Below are 26257 nucleotides of genomic sequence, written 5' to 3'. Positions count from 1 at the left end.
AAACGGTGTGTTGTTCCTTTAATTATTTAATTTCTCTGTACTGTGGAATGATTGATTTAAAAATAGTTTAGTCGTCGACATTTTAAGGAGACTGTTAACCAATTTTTATTATCGGGTTTCTCACAAAATAAGCAAGTAAACCAAAATAATACTGACTTTTTAACTTGGTAGGGGTATATAAATCTTATAGTGTTGTAAAAATGAACTAAACTACAATGTTATAGATGAACTAAAATTTAAGAAAATTATAAACTAGACAAGTTGAAAAAAATCTTAAGGGCTAAATCATGGTCAATATTACTACAGTTTAGTTCATTTTGCAATGGAAAAGGGTTCACTGTTTTTTCAGTGTGATGAAAAATTAAAAAGTTTCCAGAAAGATTTCAAAGTGCAACCAATTAAAATTGTTAAAAACATGATATTATTCCATATCATTACCTTCTGGATGAAAATGTGCATCACATCGTCAGTTTAATTTACTAGTATCAGCTTAAAATGGATATTATGTGAATTCCTTCTGCTGAAAATCTATGCTAACACGCGGTCCATCACGTTCCTAATTGCAAATTGCCCGCATATTAATTAATTTCAATGCAGTTTTATGACACAAACAGGAAGGAAATCGAAGGAGTGTTTACAAATAATGTTTAAGATATTTAAAGTTTTGTTGTTTTGTTCTTATTTGTTGATATGTTTAATAAGATATTTATTTTTCAATTAGTATTGTAGTGTATTGTGTAGTGTATTAATATATGTTTTATTTTGACGAAAATGAACAAATTATACAAAATTCATAGAATTTTCGCTTTGACTTTCAATTCTCTATTCAACCGTCGAACGGAACGGACGTGTTTTTCAATAGCGGATAAACTCATCGTAATGGGTGCCTGCTAAGAATTTCAAGTGTGGTGGGATATTTAGCCACCATGCAGCGAAATTCCAAGTCATCCACTGGGTTGCTAGGTTAGGTTAGGTGGCACCCCGATGTATCAGGTTCACCGGTTAAAACTAGAAGTCCCCAAAGTGCCAAAACGAATGAGCGGCACTGAAAAATAAGCTCTTTACGAGCTCTCTCTTGCTTTACACAGGTCTTTCATATGTGCCCCAAACAATATGTAGTAGTATGTATGACTCAAATTGAAATTGGTGATGCCATATGTGTATTTTTTTAAGTTCAAATATAAATGAAATGAATGGAGACAGGCAAACACGTTGTGAGTTCTGATTTGATTTTTTAATTGTGTTCGTATACAATCTGCATGTAACACTCTAAATATTAAACCACGAGACACTGAAAAAACAGCGAACCCACCATAAAGAAATATTTGGGTTAATTTTAGAAATTTTTTTTTGAAAATCTTAACTAAACAGTATTACAAACGCTGGCATCACAAAAATAAGTAAATATTTTTCAACAAATTCAAGAAAAATTATTAAACATAAATAAATGTTTTCACTTGTTGAAGAAAATTTTGTAGTTTGATGGAAAAATTGGAGTTCAAAATTGCAAGAATGTCTTTAGTGACATACGAAGTTCATGACGGACGCATTTTAAGTAAAATTTAAAGAAATAATGAACTAGTTTGTAAGAAATACGAATTTAGTAAATCTTTATGCTTAAGTTGTGTATAAATTTTTCCCGTTTTTTAGTTAATTTAACTAACGTACGCAAAAAAATATTAGAGTAAAGAAAACTTTCACCAAAAATAATAATTCCATGAACTAAAATAAAGTTAAATTGGCTTTGGTGAAATAGATAGAACAAAATTCCTGAGATCAAAAACGACAATAATGATTGAAGAGAAACCAACAACAAACAAAACTAATGAAGATAGAGGAAGCACGCTCAAAAACAAACCCAGCCAACTACATTCAAATCGATGATTTGAGTTTGGCAAAGGAAAAGAGATATGCTTGCAAATTTGTTTAGGCAGTAGACGTCTATCAAACCTTTTTTCGGAAGGTTCACGTGTAGTTCACTTTGGGTTGAGTGAATTACCCGAATTTATTCTGATAATTGGTTGATAATTTTGCTGCAAGTAGAGGATGCTGATGAGGAATGTGGTAATTCCGAAACAGATGTACATCCAACCATCTTGCAGTCTATAGGGCTTTGCCCCAATAAATTTGAGAAGCATACTTTTCTTCTGTTGGCTAAGCTACACTTGTAGTTTAGTCAATGCATGGTTTTAAGCTGAGATAAAAAACAACAAGATTCCAAATTTCAAAATTCGGAATAGCAAATCGCAAGAATTTATTTTTCTTGTAACGAAGAAATAGAGATACTCTCGGACTCAAATATAATTTTAATTTGAATTTCTGATTAAAGAGAAATATATTACCAAGGTTTAAGTATAAAAGTTTGTGGGTTTAAAAATTACGGTCAAACGAAAATTTTGCGATTTCCGATTCCGAAAGTCGGAACATGCTGGTATGTACACCGAAAAAAGTGAACTGTTTTATAGGAAGAATGAACTACCACGCACGAAAATTGAACTAAATTTTAATGCCCTGTTGTATTTTTTGACTGCAGTTCACGAAATTACATCATCTCATAGAAGAAAAAATTAACTAAAAGTAAAGAAGAAAGTCATTGGCGCCAAATCATGACCATTTTAACCATACAGTAGTTCATTCTTACTATTTTTAGGAATCGTACGAAAATTTTCATTTGTTTTAGTTCATATTGAATTTATGTGTACGGTCATTGAACTCTATACTCACGTTTAGTTCATAAAAGTTTTGATACATACTTAAAAAAAGTAAGATTTCATTAAGCTGTGGAAAATTTCGATAAAAATAATAAAATTTAACTACAAGCAAATAATTTTTTTTTCAATAAAAATAAGTTAAATTTAGCGTTAGTTTAACTACGGAAATTTTTTCTGTGTATATTTTATACATTTGCTAGTAAAGGCAGCGACTTAATGCTTCTGTCCAGAAATGAGGAATTAAGTTTTATTAGCAAAATACACGCACGCTCTTTTTAGAAAGTGCCGAATTTCATGTGTACTCCGGCGCTCAAATACACGGTTGAAAAAGACTGTTTTTCATATGTTTTGCTATAAACATTATATGTTTGGAACACAAATTTTTAAACACAATATTTTTGAGTGCAAGCATATAATGTTCATAAACTAGCATAACATGTTTGGGACATATATGTTAATATGTTAGAACATATTATGTTTGGGACATAAAATGTTTATAAATATAATATGCTTGAATGCAAACATATATTAATTTAGAAATAGCCTATAAACATATATGTGTTTAGTAGATTGGAGCGCTATTTAACAGGGAGCGATATTGAATTAAGTTGGTGGTTGTTGCTTGTTATTACAAAATTAACATTTTATTTTTCCTTGGGCAATTGATCAGCTACTTCTTTGATCCTTACAAACTGTGTGGTCCGCTGTTCGAATCCCCGTCCGGCAAAAGGTAAAATTAAAATAAAAAAATCATAAAATTGAATAATTTCTTCTACAATGTTTGTATTACAGAAAAAGGTGCTAAGAACTAAAAAATCTCGTGGAAGTGAGAAAGATGTCGGGGAATATACAATTGGGCAGAAACAAAATTTTGAGCATTCAGGTCGAAAACCTATGTTGTTAGCACCTATATTACCTGTTTATTTTCATAATTCATTATGATTGTAAATATATAAATAAATAAATAAAATTTTGAGCACAATATTGTTTGGGAGAATTTTTTTAAGCATATAATATTTTTGGGTGCAAAATGCTTCCAAACATATTATATGTTCACATAATAACATATTGTTTTTTGGAAGACAACATTATTGAATTTGGATGCAAAAATACAAAATGTTTGGAAATTGACTACCCAAACATATATTGTTTAGACCAATATGCTTTCAAACATATTATATATTGGAAGAGATCAAACATATAAATGTTTGGGCAATAGCCAAAAATGTATATGCTTGAAGCAAAATATGTTTGGGAGTATATGTTACAGAAGCGATTTTTTGTGAGCGTGTAAAAAAGGGTTTTTATGTTTTTTCAGCTCATTTTTGAGCAAAATTCAAACACTGAAATATTCTATTATGTTTATATTTCCTTCAAAAAATATGAGGTTTCCAACGCTATTTGTATGCCGTCACATTTTCGCCTATGCGCACGCTCACAAAAAATCGCTTCTGTAACATATACTCCCAAACATATTTTGCTTCAAGCATATACATTTTTGGGTATTGCCCAAACATTTATATGTTTGATCTCTTCCAATATATAATATGTTTGAAAGCATATTGGTCTAAACAATATATGTTTGGGTAGTCTAAGTTCCAAACATTTTGTATTTTTGCATCCAAATTCAATAATGTTGTCTTCCAAAACAACAATATGTTATTATATGAACATATAATATGTTTGGAAGCATTTTGCACCCAAAATTATTATATGCTTAAAAAAATTCTCAAAATTTTATTTATTTATTTATATATTTACAATCATAATGAATTATGAAAATAAACAGGTAATATAGGTGCTGACAACATAGGTTTTCGACCTGAATGCTCAAAATTTTGTTTCTGCCCAATTGTATATTCCCCCACATCTTTCTCACTTCCACGAGATTTTTTAGTTCTTAGCACCTTTTTCTGTAATACAAATATTGTAGAAGAAATTATTCAATTGTATGATTTTTTTATTTTAATTTTACCTTTTGCCGGACGGGGATTCGAACAGCGGACCACACAGTTTGTAAGGATCAAAGAAGTAGCTGATCAATTGCCCAAGGAAAAATAAAATGTTAATTTTGTAATAACAAGCAACAACCACCAACTTAATTCAATATCGCTCCCTGTTAAATAGCGCTCCAAGCTACTAAACACATATATGTTTATAGGCTATTTCTAAATTAATATATGTTTGCATCCAAGCATATTATATTTACAAACATTTTATGTCCCAAACATAATATGTTCTAACATATTAACATATATGTCCCAAACATGTTATGCTAGTTTATGAACATTATATGCTTGCACTCAAAAATATTGTGTTTAAAAATTTGTGTTCCAAACATATAATGTTTATAGCCAAACATATGAAAAACAGTCTTTTTCATCCGTGCGGGTAGCAGTAAGAATAATATTTCGTTTTTTCCCATTTTTCTTCCTTCTTTATTTAAAATGCACGAAGTATATATAATCATTTATAATTATTACTACATACAATGCATTTTGGGATACAGTTATGTTTTCTGATGAGCACAAATTCAATACATTTAAGTCTGATGGTCGGTACTACGTGTAGAGAAAAAGGGGACAAATATGTTTTTTTATTAACTTCCAAGACTATGCATGCAAAGGGCTTAGTCATACCTCAAACCGCCTGACTTCAATATGTAATTCCTATAATATAATTCGAATCATTTCTCTTAATTCCCAACAAAAACTCAATGATTTCAAAATTTTTAAACCTGAGTGTTTCTGAAAAAAAAATCATTCATTCATTAGCAGCCAAATGCAGACAGTTTTACCATGGCATAAAACTGGAGATTTCTACGAACAATCACATGTAAAATTTTCCAATGACACTTCAAAACATTTTTAGTTGTACTCCACTTTAAAATTTCACAAAAAAGTACACCAAAAACCCATCAAAATAACTATGAAATACAAACATTTAGCAAATTCTATTTGTATATAGTTAAACTACTCACCTTGAGTATTAGAACTCATATTTACATATTTTTTTTATAAAAATATTTATATATAATTTCACAAAAATTGAGCGGCTTTACTCTTATTCCCACCTATTAAAAGTTTTGGAAACAATTACGGCTGTTTGTGCATAAACAGGGTTGCCAACAGTAACAATTTATTTTGATTTTTTACAATATATGTTTTTTAGTAAACCTCATATAGAAAATATTAAAAATTTAAAGTTGAAAAACTGACTTTTTGCCGCGATTTGAGCCATAGTGCTCTGATGAAAAGTACATGTAACTTTTTTCACGTGCCTTCCTATTATGGGATTTTGCGGATTTTGGTTAGGTTAGGTTAGGTATAGTGGCAGCCCGATATTTCAGGCTTACTTAGACTATTCAGTCCATTGTGAACATCTCTTATCACTGAGTGCTGCCCGATTCCATGTTAAGCTCAATGACAAGGGACCCCTCTTTATAGCCGAGCCGAACGGCGTTCCACATTTCAGTGAAACCACTTAGAGAAGCTTCGAAACACTCAGAAATGTATCCAGCATTACTGAGTTGGGAAAATCCACCGCTGAAAAACATTGTAAAGTGGCCGATTTATTGTCAGGCTCACATACACTATTGAGTCCATTGTGATACCACATGACCTAAAATACCTATTATATATGGGCACTTATAGTTTTAATCGCTGAACCTTCTCGATTATTTTCTTTTGTTGAACCAACCAGATTGTTCCAAAAACATTAACAGGCTGTTTAAGTTAACGTTTTCCAGGTCCGCTAGAAATCTAAAGCTATATGCCCCTAAAATTTGCTTACGCCTTACACAAAATGCAGGACACTCACACAAAAGGTGTTTAATTGATTCCTTTTCCTCCGCATCAATAGTCTTTATACTTCGCACAAATAGTTTTTGCAAATTCGCCTATCAGGCAGCGACCCGTTATAGTAGATATCAGGAGTGATCTTGAAATCACTAACATTTCTAGTTTGCGGTTTAAGTTTAGATGGGGCCATATTTGCTTAGTGTCGTTGCAACCCTTACAATTATCCCATCGGACAATCGCCATCATAACAGCCTTCTCACGCAGTATGAGCTTGCATGTAGCCCGAGGCATACCAACAGATTCTAGTTCCCCTGGAATATGTAAGGCAGATCCTAGCCTTGCTAACTCATCCGCTTCGCAGTTCCCCGATATGTTCCTATGACCAAGCACCCTTATTAGGCGAATATTGTACTGCTCAGCTATATCGTTGAGAGATCTGAGGCAGTCGATGGCCGTTTTCGAGTTTACACTGAAAAAAAAGCATACTCGGTTCCAAAGATTTTGTCTTTACTTTAAAAAATTTGGTATTGATTCCGAGCCAAAGAAGCGGAGAATACAAGTAAGGATACTTTTAAGACACAATTCTCTTTTAAATTTAGGTTTTATGTACTTGCTTCTAGGAAGCAAATTTTAATTTTTCGCTTTCTCAGCTTTTTTTCTTCATATGCTATCAAAGTCCTTTAAAAACGAGTTAACGGCAACTTTATTTTCCAAATTAGGACTCGACTTCCAGTAGAAATTATGCTATGTTTGAAGTAAAAAACTTCTTTAAAATAAAGTTTTGAAAAACATGTCCTATATTTGAACAATTTTTTGCTTTGTAGTCAAGATGCAAAAAGACAACAAATTTAAAGACAATTTCATTAAATTTAAAGAATTTTTCTGAATTATTAAAGTCAAGTTGACCTTAGCCTATAAATTTTTTCTTTCATGTTAAGATACCCATTTTTAAGTCAAATCACTTAATTATAAGGACAATACGACTTCATTGAAAAGTTTATCGACTTGTGGACAAGGAAAATAACTTTATTTTAGAGAAATGCGTCTTCTATGCTAAGCAAAATTTGTATTCGTATTTTAAAGACATGAAATCTTTGACCTCACGACAATATTTTTTTCAGTGTAGGAACACACATTCCAAGGATCTTATTGCAGGTTGACTGAGTATATATTGTTGGAACATTACTTCTCAGCCAATTCGCCACCTCACTTATTACTAATATTTCAGCCTGAAAAACACTATGTTACAGTGATTAGGTAAACTTTTTGCAATTAGAAGTTCAAGGTCTTTAGAATATACTCCGAAACCCACTTGTCTAACCAATTTGGCGCCATTAGTCACTGTTGGGAGTTAGAGTTTCAAGCTTTTTGTCGAAAAAACAAACCATGCGTTGTGGTCGGACCACGGCTATATTTCACGCGGTACAGCCGTTGTTGCTGCTGACTGTTTGCCTAATATGTTTAAAGGTAATAGATGCAGAATGGCATTAAGATAATCTGTTTCTGTCTTACTGAATGAGCCTGAGATACATAAGCACGCCATTCGCTGAACTTTGTCTAAGCTTGTCAGCTGCTGAAGTGACGGCCACCAAACCACAAAATCATATAGCATTACAGGTCTAACCACTGCAGTGTACTGCTAATGCACAATTTTCGGTTTTCGTCCCCAATTTTTCCATATTGCCTTTTTGCTCGAGTACATGGCTACCGTAGCTTTTTTCGCTCTTTCTTCAATATTCAGCTTTGCACACTCACCAAAGGGAATTTCAATACCATCTACGGAGATGGATTTAACCGTCGCAATTTTGCGTTCTGTGCAGTTCTCAGTCATCCGGACGTCTCTCTGTATAATATCTCTGATTGTGGATGGGAATTTTCCCCCGACTGCTAGAGCCACATCTTCTGCTTATCCCAGTATGGATGAAATACGTCTCTTCGTTAGAAGTTCGTCTAACAGCCTAAGGATACCTGGATAAAAATTCAGAGTTGCCAGTCCATTTAATATCGAGCTCGGATGGACGTTATTGAATGTCCCTTCGATGTCTAGAAACGCCACAATTATGTATTCATTGACAGAGGTTAGGTTATGTTAAAGTGGCAGCTCGATTAAGATTCAGGCTCACTTAGACTATTCAGTCCATTGTGATACCACATTAACTAAAAGTACCTATTACATGTGGGCACTTCTAGTTTTAACCGCTGAACCTTCTTGATTATTTTTCTTTGTTGAACCAACCAGATTGTTCCAAAAACATTAGCAGACTGCTTAAGTTAACGTTTTCCAGATCCGCCAGTAATCTGAAGCTATATGCTCCTAAAAGTTGCTTGCGCTTTACACAAAATGCAGGACATTCACACAAGAGGTGTTTAATTGATTCCTTTTCCTCCGCATCATGACAGCTCATAAAATAGTCATTATACTTCGCACCTATAGTTTTTGCAAAATCGCCTATCAGGCAGCGACCCGTTATAGCAGATATTAGGAGTGATATCTGACGTCTCGAGAACACTAGATTATCTAGTGTGCGGTTTCAGTTTAAATGGGGCCATATTTGCTTGGTGTCGTTACAACCCTTGCAATTCTCCCATCGAAGGAAGAGTCCAAAGATTTTATTGCAGGTTGACTGTCTGAGTATATATTAATGCCAATATTGCTTGGAGCATTGCTTCTCAGCCAATTCACCACTTCTCTTATTGCTAATAGTTTAGCCTGAAAAACACTACAGCGATCAGGTAATCTTTTCGCTATTCGAAGTTCCAGATCTTTAGAATATACTCCGAAACCCACTTGGCCATCCAATTTGGAGCCATCAGTGTAGAAATCTTTTATTCCCCGGGGTCCGTGTACACCACGCCTCACTGTTGGGAATTAGAGTCTCAAATTTATTGTCGAAAAGTGGTCTCGCCAAAGTGTAATCCACTATGTTAGGCACATCTGGCATTATTTTGAGGACCGAACTGTGACCGTAACTTTTTTCCGACCACAGCGATAGCTCGCGCAACCGCACAGCCGTTGTTGCAACTGACTGTTTGGCCAAAATGTCTAAAAGCAATAGATGCAGTATGACATTAAGGGAATTTGTTCCTGTCTTGCTGAATGCACCTGAGATACACAAGCACGCCATACGCTGAACTTTGTCTAAACTTGTTAGCTGGTGAAGTGCCGGCCACCAGACTACAACACCATATAGCATGATAGGTCTAACCACTGCCGTGTATAGCCAATGCACAATTTTTGGTTTTAGTCCCCACTTTTTGCCTATTGCCTTTTTGCACGAGTATAAAGCTACCGTTGCTTTCCTCGCCCTTTCTTCAATATTAAGCTTAAAGTTCAGCTTCCTGTCCAAAATAACGCCAAGGTATTTTACACACTCACTAAAGGGAATTTCAATACCCCCTAAGGAAATGGGCTTAACCGTGGGAGTTTTGCGATCTTTGCATGACTAGTTCTGTCTTTGCAGGATTTACCCCAAGACCATTATCTTTCGCCCATTCCTCAGTCATCCGGAGGGCCCTCTGAATAATATCTCTGATTGTGGATGTGTGTGATGTGTGATGTGTGCTAGCGCCACATCTTCTGCGTATGCTACCACTTGTATCCTTTCTTTTTCTAGGGAAACCAGAAGGTCGTTTATAGCAACATTCCAAAGAAGTGGTGATAGAACTCCTCCTTGAGGAGTGCTTCTGTTCACATACCTTTGTATGTTTGCTTGTCCTAGTGTGGCTGAAATGCGTCTCTTCCTTAGAAGTTCGTCTAACAGCCTAAGTATACCTGGGTCAACATTCAGAGTTGTCAGTCCATTTAATATCGAGCTCGGAAGGACGTTATTGAACGCCCCTTCGATGTCTAGAAACGCCACGATTGTGTATTCTTTGACAGATAGTGAGCTTTCAATGAAGCTGACTAGTTCATGTAATGCGGTCTCAGTAGACCTGCCCTTCGAGTATGCATGCTGTCGTTTCGACAGCAAACTTGAATCGACGCTAGTTCTAAGATAAATATCTACCATCCTCTCCAGAGTCTTAAGTAGGAATGAGGATAAGCTGATTGGTCGGAAATCCTTCGCACTCGAGAGAGAGGCTTTTCCCGCTTTAGGTATGAAAACGACTTTTGTTTCCCTCCACTTTCCTGGAATATATGCTAAGTTGATACATCCTATATATATCGCCGACAACCAGGGGATAATTCTGTCAGACACCGCTTGTAACTCCGCCGGAGTAATTCCTCAGGTCTGGGGGATTTGAATGATCCAAAGCTATTTAACGCCCATTTTATTCTTGGTTCCGTTAAAGGGTGATACGGTCAAAATTTGGTGAATATAAACTTGACGTATTTCTTTCAATTTTGCATTTAAAAAACCTGAACACCCCTCATTTTGAAGGTGTGTTTGTGTAGAATGTTGCTCCTATTTTGATTTTGGAATTCACTCTTCAGTTGTCAAAATGCCGTCCAAGCAAGAAGAGCAGCGTATCAAAATTTTGCTCGCGCATCGCGAAAATCCGAGCTACTCGCACGCAAAGCTGGCAAAATCGCTAAAAGTTGCCAAATCAACCGTTACAAATGTAATTAAAGTGTTGGGGGAACGTGTGTCGACAGCCAGGAAGTCTGGATCGGGGGGAAATCGAAAACCGGAAGCCGCTGAGACGACAAAGGGAGTTGCCGGTAGTTTCAAGCGAAACCCTAACCTCTCTCTCCGAGATGCCGCAAATAAGCTGGGTGTATCGTCTACAACCATGCATCAAGCCAAAAAACGAGCCGGACTATCGACTTACAAGAAGGTAGTGACTCCAAATCGCGATGATAAACAAAATACGACGGCCAAATCGCGATCCCGGAGGCTGTACACGACGATGCTGACGAAGTTTGACTGCGTGGTAATGGACGACGTAATCTACGTCAAAGCCGACTACAATCAGCTTCCAGGACAGGTGTTTTATACGGCAAAAGGAAGGGGAAAGGTAGCAGATATTTTCAAGCACATAAAACTGTCAAAGTTCGCAAAGAAATATCTGGTTTGGCAAGCCATCTGTACCTGTGACTTGAAAAGCAGCATTTTCATAGCTTCCGGGACTGTCAACCAAGAAATTTACGTGAAAGAGTGTTTGAATAAACGTCTGCTGCCTTCCTGAAGAAACACGGTTGTTCCGTACTGTTTTGGCCGGATTTGGCATCTTGCCCTTACGGTAAAAAGGCCATGGAGTGGTACGCCGCCAACAACGTGCAGGTGGTTCCCAAGGACAAGAACCCTCCCAACACGCCAGAGCTCCGCCCAATTGAGAAATACTGGGCTATTGTCAAGCGGAAACTAAAGAAGACCAAAAAAACTGCTAAGGACGAGCAGCAGTTCAAGGCAAACTGGCTTTCTGCGGCGAAGAAGGTGGACAAGGTGGCTGTACAAAATCTGATGGCAGGTGTCAAGCGTGAGGCCCGGCAATTCGGATTTGGAAAAGCGAAAGCCTAACTGAATATTTTTCCTGAATTTTATACTAATTGAACTTGAAAAAGAGATTTAATTTGATTTTTTAAATAAACGATTTCACCGTTTTCCCTTGACCAAATTTTGACCGTATCACCCTTTAAAATGTCATCGATAGAAATGACCGCTGAGCCGCTGTCGCACCGCCAGAACATGGCCCAACCGTCTGATTTCCAGGAAAATATGTGTCCAATAGTACCACCTGCGTCTCCTCACTGGACGGTGTACAATAGCCCTCCGATGTTTTAATGAAACCTGGAGCGGAGTTAGTGGGTGCTAGTATCTTCCACAGTCTGGACGCCTCGGATGTATTCTCAATATTGCTGCAGTAATCATTCCAAGAGTTGTGCTGAGCCCTTCTCAGTTCTCGCTTGTATCCTTTCAGGTTCTTCTTGTAAGCGTCCCAATCCTCCGGAGCTCTTGTGTACTTTGCTTTGTTATAGAGCTTCCTGCAGGATTTCCTCATATTACTCCGTACACTCCGTACACCACCATGGCGGTCGATTTGGCCCCCTTGGCTTTCCTCTAAGGCATGAGATGTTGAAGGCCTTAGCAATCCGCTCCACTGCGTGTTCGATATCTTGCATAGTTTTCATATTTGGCACTGGTAATTCCGGTATCATCATATTGAACGATTTCCTATACTTATTCCAATCAGCTTTCCTAACATTTGGTGGTACGAACATCAAATTTGAAACTGATGTAGCGATGACCTGGGAAGCTATGTTCACTTAAAACCTGTGACTCAGATATCTTTCCATTCAGTTCTTGCGAGGCCAAGGTGACGTCCAAAACCTCTTACCTGTTTTAGTGACGAATGTTGGTATATTGCGTACTTCCAAATTATTACGCAAAATAAACTCTAGGAGTGACTCTCCTCTTGGATTAATGTCACCACTTCTCCATGTACTCTGACGTGCATTTGCATCGCATGCCATAATGAGTTTTGTCTTTGTTTTCAATGACTCCTCACTCAACTAAGGTCTTACCGGCACATGGAGGCATCCCCCTATCATGTCCCATTTAGACCGAAGATATCCAATATTTACATTTGGCTATTTCTAAACTAGCACCGACAGAGTCTGCATTGCACATTGAAGGAAGCAGAAACAAGTTAAGCACATTTTTAGCAATTATACAGGCTCTATGTACATCTTTACCAGTATACTGCAATAGTTTGAACCCCGGAGTACTTAATTCACATATTTTGTCCCTATAAACATATGGTTCTTGAATAAGATCTATATCTATGTCCCCTTTCATAAGGAGAACTTTTAAGGCAGCACAAGCAGCCTTACAGTGGTGAAGATTTATATGGAGCATCCGTAGAACCATCAATATTTCCCACAAACGTCACATCGTCGTTTCGATCGAGTCATCAAGAATATCCTCTTCACACATCTCGATGACTCTCGCAATAACCCTACGTTGTATTTCAACCGTCGAACTGAACGGACGTGTTTTTTAATAACGGATTATTTAATCGTAATAAGTACTTATTACGGATTTCACGTGTGGTGGAAAATTAAAACTCCATGCAGCGAAATTCAAAGTCATCCTCTGAGTTGCTAACTTTAGGGCCCAGTGGACGGGTATCGACTGAAGTTATAAATTTGGGTAGTGACCAAGAGTCAGGCCCAATTAGTCGACCTGTAGACGGGTCGACAAGTGGCGACACTTTGGCAAGTCGAACCTTTTCTAAGGTAACGACATCAAAAGGAGGTAATCCCTCACGAAAGAGATTCAAAGAACACAGAAATGCTTTGTTTATTCTAAAGAAGTTAGGATCCGTCGACCCAAGTACGTTGTCGGCTAAGCAAAGCGATTCCTTAAAATGGGCTCAATGAATTCTTGAAGCTGGCAAAAGGGAACGATCACCGGATGAACTGCCATCCTCTAAACGGGATCAAAGATCGTTTGCCTCAGTTGCAAAAGACAGCTTTGTGAGGGCTATCATTAATAAAGGAGCATTGGACGGTTGGTTCCAAAGCAAAAATGGGGAAAATTGAGAACGCGATGTCTGGTGTCTACTCAGAGGTGCGAAACAAGTTTCCCGGACCAAGTCCTCGACGGCAAGATGCTAGATGGTATCAAGGACGACATAAGTTAATAGGGATCAGCCAAAGGATTCCGAAACGAACAAGCCTCCGGTAGAGTCAGAAGAAGAAAAATCTTGCGAAGCCGAAGGAGACATAAAAACTGCAGACATTGACGAACATCGTATGCGGGAAGCCCCTACAGACTCAAACCTCACCAAAGCTAAACCGCGGGGTTGTTGCGAGAGTCACCGAGATCTGTGAAGAGGAAGCCCTTGATGACTCAATGAAGCGGCTGATGTGACGGTGGTTGAAAATTTGAATGGTTCTACGGTTCCTCCAGATAAATCTTCACCATTGTATGGCCGCTTGTGCTGCCTTAAAAGTTCTTCTGATGAAAGGAGACATAGATATAGTTCTTATTCAAGAACCATACATATATAAGAACAAGATCTGTGAATTAAGCACTCCGGGTTTGAAACTTTTGCATAATACCAGTAAAGATATAAATCGTGCATGTATAATTACTAAACACGGACTAAACTTGTTTCTGCTTCCTTCATTGAGTAATGCAGACACTGTCGTAGCCAGTCTAGAGATATCCAAATGCAAATACTGGATATCTTCGGTATACATGGGACATGATAGGGAGATGCCTCCATGTGCCGTTAAGACCTTAGTTGAGGAGTCACTGAAAACAAAGACAAAACTCATTATGGGATATGATGCAAATGCACATCATAGTATTTGGGGAAGTAGTGATACTAATGCAAGGGGAGAGTCGCTAATAGAGTTTATTTTGCGTACTAACCTGGTAGTTTGCAATAATGGAGATGCACTAACTTTCGTCAAGACAAGAGATGTTGGACGTCACATTGGCCTCTCCGAAACTGAATGATAAGATATCTGAGTGGTAAGTTTTGAGGGAACATAGCATCTCAGATCATCGCTACATCAGTTTCAGATTGGCTGTTCGTACTTCAAAGACCATATTTCCGCCAAATGTTAGGAAAGCTGATTGATATAGGTATAGGGAATCGTTCGATATGAGGATACAGGAATTACAGGACAAATATGAGCACTGTGCAAGATATCGAACACGCAGTGGAGAGGATTACTAAGGCCTTCAACATCTCACTGAAAGCTGCATGCCCAAGAGGGCAACCAAGGGGGAAAAATCGACCACCATGGTGGTTTACGGAGTTAAGTAATATGAGGAAATACTGCAGGAAGCTCTTTAACAAAGTTCACCAGAGCTCCGAAGGATTGGGACGCTTACAAGAAGAATCTGAGATGATACAAGCGAGAACTGAGAAGGGCTCATCAAAACTCTTGGAATGTTTACTGCAGCAGTATTGAGAATACATCCTAGGCTTCCAGACTATGGAAAGTACTAACTTCTACTAACTCCGCTCCAGGTTTCATTAAAACATCGGAGGGCAATTGGACAACGCCCAATGAGACGCTGGAGGTACTATTGGACACACATTTTCCTGCAAATCAGACGGTTGAACCTTGTTCTGGCGGTGCCACAGTGGCTCAGTGGTCATTTCCTATCGAGGAAATTGTATCGGAATCTAGAATAAAGTGGGCGTTAAATAGCTTTGGGCCACTCAAATACCCCGGACCTGATGGAATTAGTCCGACGGAGTTACAAGCAGTGACTGAAAGAATTATCCCCTGGTTGACGGTGATATATAAAGGATGTATAAACGTAGCATATATTCCAGAAAAGTGGTGTCCATACCTAAAGCGGGAAAAGCCTCTCACTCGAGTGCGAAGGATTTCCGGCCAATCAGCTTATCCTCATTCCTACTTAAGACTCTGGAGAGGATGATGGACATTTATCTTAGAACTAGCGTCGATTTAAGTTTGCTCTCGAAACGACAGCATACATACTCGAAGGGCAGGTCTACTAAGACCGCTTGGCATGAACTAGTCAGCTTTATTGTCAATGAATCGTGGCGTTTCTAGACATCGAGGGGGCATTCAATAACGTCCATCCGAGCTCTATATTAAATGGACTGGCAACTCTGAAGGTCGATCCAGGTATACTTAGGCTGCTAGACGAACTGCTAATGAGGAGACGTATTTTGGCCACACTAGGACAAGCAAACATACAAAGGTATGTTAACAGAGCCACTCCCCAAGGAGCAGTTCTATCACCTCTTCTTTGGAATGTTGCTATAAACAACCTTCTGGTGTCCCTAGAAAAAGAAAGGACAAAAGTATTGGCATACGCAGACGATGTGGCTCTAGCAGTCAGGGGAAAATTCCCATCCACAATCAGAGAATTTTAGGGGCATATAGCTTTAGATTACTGGCGGACCTGGAAAACGTTAACTTAAACCGTCTGTTAATGTTTTTGGAACAATCTGGTTGGTTCAATAAAAGAAAATAATAGAGATGGTTCAGTCGTTAAAACTAGAAGTGTCCATATGTAATAAGTACTTTTAGTTGAATGTGGTATCACAATGGACTGAATAGTCTAATGGTGATTTCGTTTGGGAAAAAAGTGTTGCATACAAATGGTACAACATTTTATGGTGTTACCACAGTGTTGCCGAAACCCTTGCAATGACAACACCGTTTGCGTGTGAAAACGAACAAAAAAGGTGCAACACTGATATAAAATCAAAACAAAAGAAATTTGGTGGAAATATTTCGATTATTATTAACAACTATTATTGGAATCTTGACTAACACGCAAATTTTTTTTTTGAGCTAAGGGAAATTGTTAAAACTTTTGATTTTATATATTTTTAATGATCTTACTTCTACTTCAGAGTACAAATTAATTACATCCTCAACAAAGTTTTTAACTCTCCGTTGGTCATTTCGTCCACGCAATGATGTTGTAACTTCTTCATCGTCGTCAGAAGAACTACTGTCCAATAGCGCATCTACAATGGTGTTGGCAAAAAAAAAAAAAAACATTTGCTTTTTGCATTTTGCTATTATATTAAAAATATTTAATATCGAATTTTGTTGTCGCGGCACTAAACAATTTATATGCTTCTTCTTGGTAAATTAATCAGCTGTGTTGAAGAAATTGAACACGCGTCACGCACTTTCTTTTGTATTTGCAACAACGCTATTATTTAGGTCGAAGAATAAAAGCGTCTTCAACATCTGATTGAAAGTGTAACCCTCTGCACTGTAGACCAGCTACGGTGTAAAATGGGTTGCACTTTTGCTCTTGCGATGGGTAACATCTCGTATATCGAACGTGCACATTTTGGGTAGGCTGCACTTAATTTTCCAATCGAACAAAAATTTTTGATTTATGGGTTAAGGTGTAAAATATGCAACATATTTTTTGCCAATCGAAATCACCATAAGTGAGCCTGAAACTTAATCGGGCTGCCACTTTAACCTAACGCTAGGTTCAACTTTGGTGAGTTTTGAGTCAGAATAAGCCTCCTCTTGCGTACGGTGCCCGTCCATGTTTGCATTTGTGGTATCTCCCTCGACTTCGCAGAAAGATCTGCTCAGAATCCTTTGGCTGATCGCTTTTGATGTGGCAAAGACTGAATGTTCAATAGAAACACTGCATGCCGCCTTGGTCCATCCACTTCATCCAAACAGCCAACCTTCTAATCAGATCTGGATTGCATTGTTTTAGTATAATTAAAATATATTCAGGGTCAGGAGGGTTTGCATGTAGCATTCTCAATTTCCCTATACTTGTGCTTTGGAACAATACCGTCCACTCCTCCCCTGTTAACAATCGCCATCACAAGACTTTTTTTTTTGCCACTGAGGCAAACGATCTTTCATCCCTTTTGGAAGATGGCAGTTCTTCCGGCGATCTTTCCCTTTTTTCCAACTTAAAGAATTCCTTGCGCCCATTTTAAGGAATTGCTTTGCCGTTTTCATTCCTAAAGATAGTGCGAAGAATTTCCGACCAATCAGCTTATCCTCATTCCTTCATAAGACTCTGAAGAGGACGATAGATATTTATTTTAGAACTAGCGTTGAATCAATATTGCTCTCGAAACGATGCGATGGAAGTTATTCTGCTTATCAAGACTTCGAGAATGAAGAAATTCCTCTATAAACCCCATATCCATATAGATAAAATAGTAAACGATATGGGGATTAGAGTGGAATCAATATAGGGTGCTTAAGACTCTTGATGAACATTCATTTTCCGATGTACCAGTCCGGGAGGAGGCACTGTTACCAACGGAAGACGAGGACAACCAGGACTATATCATAACAATTGAATTGGTCATAGCGGCTACTTACGTTAACGTTAGAACCGATACACTTATCAAATCCTTAGCCCAGTTTCAGGTGACCAGATTCTTAAGATTGGATAGCCCATATGCTAAGGAGTAAAAGGATAAGCTTTAGATCGCATGATGTGACGATAACGGTCACATCATGCGGTGCCATAATTACGAAGATTATGTTATAATATTTATGCAGGGAACGGATCCTAACAAACTCTGCTGGAGGGCGGAAAGGGTCCTGAAAATGGCACCATAGCAGTATCTGATCAAATAAATTACTTAGACAGGAAACAGAATAATCGTATACCTGAGGTGGCCAAGGCTGTCGACTGTGACATTCTGACGCCAGTAAGATTAGCCTGGGAGAGTGGGCCCCAGAACAGATACCAGAGGGAAATAACTGTTACACCAATGTATAGTGGTCGATCCCATTGGCCAAAAATAAAAAAATTAAGTTTGTCAAAAAGTGTGGCATCACCGTTTCCTATGCGAACAAGGTTTTAAAATTTATATTTGTTTTTGTTTTAATTCACCTGTAATCTTTAAGAAAGGCTTCAAAAGAGAGAGCAAGTTGTGACGGTATCCCCCATCGCTGGTTTTGTATTAGAAATAATGTAAGAGAAACGTCCTATTTGGGCAAGAGATTTGTTATGATGATCATGCTCTCTTCACTGTCAATTCATCCCATTCAGTATAGGCTCTGTTCAAGAACGCAGCTTCATTATATCATTACGCTGCTATATTATATAGCATAAATATAATTAACATTAAACCCATAGTAAACAGCATTTACGCTGCTATATTATAAAGCATATATATTTAAATATTATTTGCATTGTAAGCAGCAGAAGTCAATAGCCAACCAATTTAAATAAAGAATCTAATTTCACCGTCAACAATTGGACAGGTTGTCGACTTCTGCTGCACTAGTTTCATTAACACTAATATACTAAGTCAGCATAAATATTACTTAAAAAGTCATTGACATAGCATAGGCTAGATATACGGTACGTATATAGTATATCGATTAATCATCAGTTATTTAGTATAAATAACGTGAATGAAATAAAACATTATGCTAGAACAAATTTGCATTCTACATCATTTAAATCAACATACGGTTCAAGTATCCTATGTCCCATCTACAACTGTTCTTGTTTTGTACTTGAACAATATTAGGAAAAGAATATTCCCGTGAATATTCAAAATCATACATTGGTGACCCCAAAAATAAAAAAAAAATTAATTGAGTTCGAGTTTCCCCCCACCAGTGGTAAGGAACTCAAAGGAATTCATTAATCAGAGCACGCAGTCGATTTGAAGTCTTCCCGTACCAGCGAAATTCAAAAATGGAAAACCTAGAGAATTTGATAATCCGTCAAAAGGAAAGGGCCGCAAACATAGAAAAAGCGGTAGCCAACATAAAGAAAACTCCACACGAGCGAAGATCTGTGGAGTATTACGCAAAAAAAAAGAAGATTTAATTGCTCAATGGAAAGCCTTTGACACAGCGGAAAATATCATACGCAACAACCCGATGTTGAGCGAAGATGACCCGTATATTGTCGAAGACATCCATAAATCAATAGGAATCGTATACAATGCAACTATTGAGGAAGTAGAGCAGCTAATTAAAGGTCTGAGCAGGCAAACGAAGCCATTGCCAGCAGAACGAGGAGCAGGGTTTACCGCAGACAACCCATCCGCATCCACTTCATCATTGCTAGTAGATCAAGGAGCTGGTTCACCCCCAGGCAACCAATCTTCATCATGGTCCAGCAGTACAAACAAAATTCATGAATTGATAAGACGTCAAGGAGCACTTAAATCGTCATTGAAACGTCTAATTCAATGTAACGCTACGAAGGAATCACCAGTCCAATCTCTATCTGCTATAGACAGATTATGGCAGAAGATCGAGACTATCCATTTGGACATTTGGGAAATGTGTGCTAACCCGGCGGCTGAGGGTTATGACAATGAAGACTATGAAGCCTTAGAAGAGAACGTAGCAATTCAAATAGCGTCTCTTTCTAAAACACAATCAAGCGAAAGCATAACCTCGGAATCAGTGCAGCAAGCAAAGGGTAGTTCCAACATACAGCTACCAAAGATATCCATACCAAGGTTCAATGGAGATTGCCTATCGTGGCAACCATTTTCGGACATATTCTCGAAAATGATACATGAGCAAGATATTCCGGAAATCCAAAAGATGTGGTATCTCAAGCCCAATTTGAGCGGGGAAGCAGAACGATTAATACGTCACCTGGATCTCACTGAAGGGAACTACACAACGGCATGGAACACGTTGAAGGACAGGTACGACAACAAGCGAGTCCTAGTATCCACAATACTTCAAAAATTGTTTAGCTGGGGAAACTTAACGGCCGAGTCCAAATCTCTGAAAGAGTTCCGCGACGTCCTCAACGAAAGTCTGTCCGCACTGACGAACATTGGGATCAACATCGACAACTGGGACCCGGTACTTTTACATGTGTTGGTCAAAAAATTGGATCGCCAAACACACATCATGTACGAACAATCGCTGGAAAACCCCACAGAGCTACAGACGTTAAACAATTTCCTGAAGGTTTTACGAAACCGCTTCCAAGCACTTGAAGCTGTTGGTGGAAAGGACAAGGCAAAGCAAATTGCAACAACAACGTATAAATCAAGCGGATGTCCCCTGTGTGCGGAAGGCCATCCAATATATTACTGTAAACAGTTCTTGGCAATGAACATTGCGGATCGCCTTAAGTGGGTACAAAAGAAAGGGTTTTGCGTAAACTGTATTAAACCCGATCATCGTTCCAAGGAATGCACATCCAAGACATGCACTAAGTGTTCATGTAAACACAATTCGCTGCTGCATCTTGAAAAACAACAAATTGCCAGCAACAAACCCTCACAATCTAATAGTAAAGCATTACGCTCAACCTCAGTGGCATCAGCGAACGCTCGCCCGGCAAGGATGCTACTCGCAACAGCAGTAATAGAAATAACAGCCAACAATGGACGATCCGGTAAATTCCGAGCATTGTTGGACTCAGGATCCCAAATCAACATAGTCTCCGAAAGACTAATTAAAGCCCTATCCATTCAACCAGAACGAGCAACACTAAGTATTCAAGGAATTAGTTGAAGATCCAGACAAACTACACAGCGGGTAAACTTTAAATTCGAGTCACTCACAAGCAAGTTTTCATCCAGGCTGGAGGCTTATGTTCTCCCAAACATAATACCACATCAACCTAGTGTATCGTTCGACATTTCATCCTGGTCTATTCCCAAAAACATAATGCTGGCAGACCCATCGTTTCAAAATTCGGCAAAAATTGATGTGTTACTTGGCGCAGAATTTTACTTTCATCTTCTGCTATCAGGAACATTACACTTAGCAAACAATTTACCCGTCCTGAGGAACACAAAACTTGGGTGGATCGCCAGTGGACGATTAGCCGACGACAGCACAACAGAAGAAACATGTGCAGTTTTTAGTGAAGACGATACAGCAACAAACGAACTACTTGACAAATTCTGGAAAATCGAGGAAGTTCCTGCAGAAAGCAATCTCACAGTTGCAGAACAGGCGTGTGAAACTCACTTCATTCAAACCACAACCAGAGATCTCAATGGAAGATTTGTTGTTCGTCTACCCCTGTCTGAGGATGCCGCAACACTTGGTGAATCAGAAACATTCGCATATTCCAGGTTCCTTCCCTTGGGACGACGATTCAAACGCGATAACAATCTTGAAAAACAATACAAGGACTTCATGCAGTCATACGAAGATCTTGGTCACATGACTCAAATCGATCCCAAAAAACTACCAGGCCCTAGGTACTACATTCCGCATCACTGTGTTTTGCGTCCGGAAAGCAGCACAACTAAACTTCGAGTCGTATTTGATGCAAAAACATCAACAAATCGGTCACTAAACGACATTTTACTGACTGGTCCAACAGTGCAAAGGGACATATTTGGAATGCTTCTACGTTTCCGACTACCCAGATTTGTCTTCACCACCGATATTGGAAAAATGTATCGTCAGATTCTCGTGGACGAACGACAGGAACCTTCAACTCATTTTATGGAGGGATAATCCAGGGGAGCCTGTACGACATTTTCAACTAAACACCGTCACTTATGGAACATCATCAGCTCCCTATCTGGCGACAAGGTGTCTACAAAGGCTAGTGACTATCCGGATGGACAAATATCCGCTTGGCGCAACGATCCTGAAGCAGGACTTTTACGTCGATGACGGGATGAGCGGTTCAGATAGTTTAGTAACAGCTAACGAAATGCAATCTCAATTCACCTCCTTACTTAAGGAAGCCGGCTTCAAGTTGCGGAAGTGGTGTGCAAACCATCGCCAACTCCTCCAAGACATACCGCAAGGTGATCAAGAAGTCAACCTTGATTTTGAAAACGCGTCAATCAAGGCATTGGGACTAATATGGAGCCCAGCATCGGATCAATTCTGCCTTAGGGCAAATCTTCAGCCAGTCTCAGTGATAACAAAGCGATCTGTCATATCAGATGTAGCACGAATCTACGATCCGTTGGGTATAGCAGGCCCAGTCGTAGTGGCAGCCAAGATATTCATTCAACAACTTTGGGAGGATCAGATATCTTGGGATGATGAACTCCCTGAAGATCGAACAACAAAATGGCACGCCTTTCGTAATACACGCCTTTCGTATGTTAGACAACACCCACATCCCACGCCACGTTTTCGACGGTCAAACTGCGCAACACATTCAAATGCATGTCTTTGTGGACGCATCAGAAAAGGCTTATCGAGCCGCAATTTACATTCGATCTAAACTCCCAAATAAAAGGATAATCGTCCGGCTGTTGTGCGCCAAATCCAGAGTTGCGCCTCTCCAAAAGGTATCGCTGCCAAGGCTAGAACTTTGCGCAGCACTTCTAGGAGCAGAACTGGCCAAGAAAACAAAAAATGAACTAAGATACGAAGACAAACAGCTATTCTTCTGGTCTGATTCCGAAATTGTCTTGCATTGGATAAATTCGGCATCATCATCACTCAAAACTTTTGTGGCTAACCGAATCAGCAAAATACAAGACCTCACCATCAACAGTCAATGGAGACACGTCGACTCCAAAAACAATCCCGCAGACTTAATCTCCAGAGGTTTAAAACCAGAACAATTACCGGAGTGCAACATGTGATTCTATGGACCCCTTTTTTTACATGGAAATGAAGACAGTTGGCCTAAGGAATTCGCGAAGGAATTGCATCCAACAAGTGAATTAGAATTCAAACGAAAGCCTGTTATTGTCACTACAGCCGCGCAAATGGGATTAGAACAAATCATCTACAAAATCAACCACCGCAATTCGTTCGGTTGTCTTCAACGAGTTGTGGCTTATATGCAGCGATTTATCAAAAACAGCAGGACATCGTCAGCCGACCGACCAGCAACCAAGCTACTAAGCCCAATAGAATTAACTTCAGCTTTGCTTCTAATAGTCAAAACCATACAATCAGCTAACTTCAAAGACGACATTAACAAGTTAAAGACAACCAAAGAACTCAGCAGATCAAGCCCAATTATCAGTCTATCCCCCTTCCTTGACAAATCAGATATTCCTCGAGTTGGCGGAAGACTAGATGCGTCAAATCTCTCATACGAAATGAAACATCAAATAATATTGCCTTATAATGACCCCATCGTCAAACTAATCCTCGTGATGCTGCACAATGAAAACCATCACTGCGGTCCACAAACGTTGCTAAATACTACAAGAGAAAGAGGATTCTGGATTATAAAGGGCAAAACAATGGCAAGGAACACAGTTCACAATTGCATTCGTTGTACGAAGGCCAAACCAAAAATGTATCAACAGATAATGGGTGATTTACCAGAAGACAGAATAACGCCATGTCGACCCTTCTTAAACACAGGAGTAGATTATTGCGGTCCATTTTGGGTACACTACAAACTTAGGGGAAAGCGTCCACACAAGGTGTATATCGCAGTCTTTTGGTGTTTTGCCACAAAGGCAATCCACATGGAAGTTGTGACAGATCTCACTACAGACGCCTTTATTGGAGCACTAAAAAGATTCATCTCGCGACGCGGGCGATGCCAAACGATATATTCAGACAAGGCAACAACCTTTGTTGGGGCTAGAATTCAACTAAAAGAACTGGAGACCTCAATATTCGGGAAGGAATCACAGGAGACTATTGGAAGGGCATGTACCAAAGAAATGATCGAATTTAAATTCATCCCACCCATAGCCCCCCATTTCGGAGGCCTTTGGGAAGCAGCGGTGAAATCAGCCAAGCATCTTCTTCTGCGTTCCGTTTCCACCGCCTCCCTCACTTATGAAGAACTGGAAACGGTAGTCATAGAAATTGAAGCAATTTTAAATTCAAGACCACTAACTCCCATATCTTCAAACCCCAACGATCTAACCGCACTGACGCCAGGTCATTTCCTTATAGGGGAACCCCAGACCGCACAAATTGACGCCAGAACAAACCAGCCACCAACACCACTATCTAAAAGATGGAAACTCGTGTCAGAACTAAGACACAGTTTTTGGAATAGGTGGTCCAGTGAATATTTGTCACAACTCCAACAGAGACACAAATGGAGGACGACCTCAGCAAATATCAAACCCGACCAACTTGTCATCATCAAGGAGGATAACGTACCGGTCATGCAATGGCCACTTGGACGCATCATCAAAACCTACAAAGGACAAGATGGAAACGTGCGCGTAGTCGATGTCAAAACTTCATCAGGTGTAATTAAACGGCCAATCCATCGCCTAGCGCCATTATTCAATGATGATATCAAAGAAAAGGAGGATCACAAAAGAACAAGGCCAACAGATGAACAGAAGCCAAACACATCAAAACGATCGAGGCCCAATAACTTTAATTTATTGTGCACAACACTACTGGCTCTTCTGATACTACCGGTTGTATTATGCAATCCCATGCGACCACAACCATTGGAAACTAAACCCGGATTATATTTCGAAGGTATTGGTACGGCACGGATAGCCACAGCAGAATGGAAACTCATGGTCTACTACAATCTTATACCCTTTAGATCAGAAATTGACAACTTCGCTGACGGTATAAAGATGTTCTCCGACCTATGCAAAATGTCTCCTGACGAAGCAATATGTAACAACTTCGCATCTCATCTCAAGCAAACTAGGGCAGATTTAATCCAAGATAGAGATATCATCATGCCAAGGAGATTGCGTAGAGGTGCTCTAAATATTGTCGGTAATGTCGCAAGATCTCTGTTTGGAATTCTAGACGTGGACTATGCCGCCGAAATGGACAATACGATACAAAGAGCAGAGACGGACAGAAGCCACCTCACATCGCTGTTACACAATCAAACCTCAATTATCGACTCGACCTTGAATATAATAAAGGAAGACGAGTTATCCTTAAAAACTAGAATAAATGAAGTCCAAACCACCATATCGACGATACATAACCAAGTGGTAGAAGACAAAGCTCAGCTAAGGATAGCTCCAACCACCCACTCAACAACCACGTCAAACCGTTCCAGACACGTACACTGCCCAGTCACCCGAATTTAAAATGTCTCTTACTAGTTGAACCTGCAGCGTTCAACGTGGGGGAGAATGTTCAAGAACGCAGCTTCATTATATCATTACGCTGCTATATTATATAGCATAAATATAATTAACATTAAACCCATAGTAAACAGCATTTACGCTGCTATATTATAAAGCATATATATTTAAATATTATTTTCATTGTAAGCAGCAGAAGTCAATAGCCGACCAATTTAAATAAAGAATCAAATTTCACCGTCAACAATTGGACAGGTTGTCGACTTCTGCTGCACTAGTTTCATTAACACTAATATACTAAGTCAGCATAAATATTACTTAAGTCATTGACATAGCATAGGCTAGATATACGGTACGTGTTAACTTAGTATATCGATTAATCATCAGTTATTT

At 38.8% G+C, this 26257-nt stretch overlaps 1 protein-coding gene across 2 annotated transcripts in view; it reads right to left on the bottom strand.

The window, feature by feature from the left end:
• The window catches only part of Reps (RALBP1 associated Eps domain containing), a 199330-nt gene that overhangs the window by 51819 nt on the left and 121254 nt on the right, over nucleotides 1–26257 (bottom strand). The window lies entirely within an intron of this gene.

Source organism: Haematobia irritans, chromosome 2 (genome assembly GCF_050003625.1).
Source record: "Haematobia irritans isolate KBUSLIRL chromosome 2, ASM5000362v1, whole genome shotgun sequence".
Classification (NCBI taxonomy): Eukaryota; Metazoa; Arthropoda; class Insecta; order Diptera; family Muscidae; genus Haematobia; species Haematobia irritans.
The sequence above is the reverse complement of the archived record's forward strand: the minus strand, read 5'-3'. Positions and strand labels throughout refer to the sequence as shown.